This window comes from Cryptomeria japonica, unplaced genomic scaffold, assembly GCF_030272615.1.
Source record: "Cryptomeria japonica unplaced genomic scaffold, Sugi_1.0 HiC_scaffold_113, whole genome shotgun sequence".
Lineage (NCBI taxonomy): Eukaryota > Viridiplantae > Streptophyta > Pinopsida > Cupressales > Cupressaceae > Cryptomeria > Cryptomeria japonica.
In genome coordinates, this window is record NW_026728935.1 from 7853 (window position 1) to 9587 (window position 1735).

Consider the following 1735-nt stretch of genomic DNA (forward strand, 5'->3'; position numbering starts at 1 on the left):
CGCACCTTTCGTGCGCTCCAAGGTGCGCACGAAGTCGGAGCTCGGTTTGCCCCGGGTGCGCACCTTGGTGGGCGCCATGGTGCACTCCGAGGTGCCCAAGATTGGTGCGCACCAAGGAGCGCTCCGAAGTGCGCTCCAAGGTGCGCAGGTGCGCGCGAAGTCGAAAGTTGGGTTAATTGTCCGGTTTGCCTCGGGTGCGCACCTTGCGTGCACCTTCGCCAGGGTGGGCGCCTTGGTGCGCACACCTTGGCTGGGCTGCGCACCCGGGCGCGCACACCTTGGCACCCGCGTTTCCTTCATTTTAAATTTTTTTTTTTTACAATCTCTCAAGTGGGAAATTCTATAATCTCAACTTTTTTTGCCTTTTCAGGAAACTTTTGAATGGAGCGCATCATTGGTGCGCTCCGAAGTGTGCTCCAAGGTGCGCACCTCTGGTGTGCTCCAAAGCTCTCTCCAGCTGCGTGCACCTGCCCCGGCCGCGCACCCGGCCCCGCCCAGCTTCGCTCACCTGTCCCGGGCGTCTGGTGCGGAACCTTAGAGTAAGAAACATCACCGTGCACCTTGGCCAACGTGCGCGACTCGACCGAGCGCGCACTGGCCGAGGTGCACACCGATTTCACCTGGGTGCGCGCGCAGCACCTCGGGCGCACCGGGGTGCGCGCACAACGCCCGGGTTGCACCGTGGCCTGTGTGCTCGGGGCGCCTCGGGTGCGCGCTCGGTGTCGCCCCCCGCGCGCGCGGTAGTGCGGGCAGCGCACCCCGGCCCGGCCCGGCCCCGACGAGAACGCAAACGGGCAAAAGGTTTATTCAAATAGCATTGCGACGCCCGGCGAAAAACTAAAAAAGGGTGCAACACCGGGACTTCCCGGGAGGTCACCCATCCCAGTACTACTCCGGCCCAAGCGCGCTTAACTGCGGAGTTCTGATGGGATCCGGTGCACTAACGCTGGTATGATCGCACCCGTTATGAGCTTGTCGCAGTGTGTACTTAGCAAACCGCGACCCACGTGCGAATCCACCCCGGCCACCCACCCCCGTCGAGGTGCACACCCTCCCTCGCGAAGTGCGCCCCGTTCGCCAAGTGTGAGCCCTGCCCGGGTGCGCGCACCTTGCTAGGGCGTCGGGTGTGCACCCGGCCCGGCCTACGTGCGTGCACCTGGACGGGGCGTCGTGTGCGTGCAGTGTCCCGTCTGCAACGCGGTGCCCACACACCACCTCGGGCGCAACGACCTGCGCTCACATGTGGGCCGAGTGCACCTTGGTGCATGTTCGGGGCGCCTCGGGTGCACGCTCGATCTTGCCCCGGTGCACCAAGGCGCTCGGTTTGCCCCGGGTGCGCACTTGGTGCAAGGTGGGCACCCAAAATAGGGATCAAGCACCAAAACACAAGTTTCGGGATGCAAAATGGGACCCAAGGACCACAAATGCGTTCCAAGACCCATGATGGGTCCACGAGAACAAAAATGTGTTCCGAGACTTAATAAACAAATATTGGGTTTTAGGAGAAGAAACATGCTCTGATGCCCAAAACGAGAATCGACCCCGAAAAGGCCACAGGCCAAAAGTGGGATGCGAGACAAAAAAAAATGGGACCCGAGGACCAAAATTGGGTTCCCAGGTCGAAGACAGGGCAACCGGACAAGAAACGACCTCTAAGGCTCGAAATGAGTCCCGACGACTAAAACTTGACAAGAAGCACCCATCAGGCACCCAACTCGACACCCATGGGATGCCG

At 61.2% G+C, this 1735-nt stretch overlaps 1 non-coding gene across 1 annotated transcript; it reads right to left on the minus strand.

Annotated features, from left to right (window-relative positions):
- Positions 1 to 844: 844 nt before the first annotated feature.
- LOC131865468 (5S ribosomal RNA) lies at positions 845 to 963 on the minus strand. Its single transcript, XR_009364189.1, has one exon. It is a non-coding gene; the product is annotated as a 5S ribosomal RNA (ribosomal RNA).
- Between the last annotated feature and the right edge of the window lie 772 nt (positions 964 to 1735).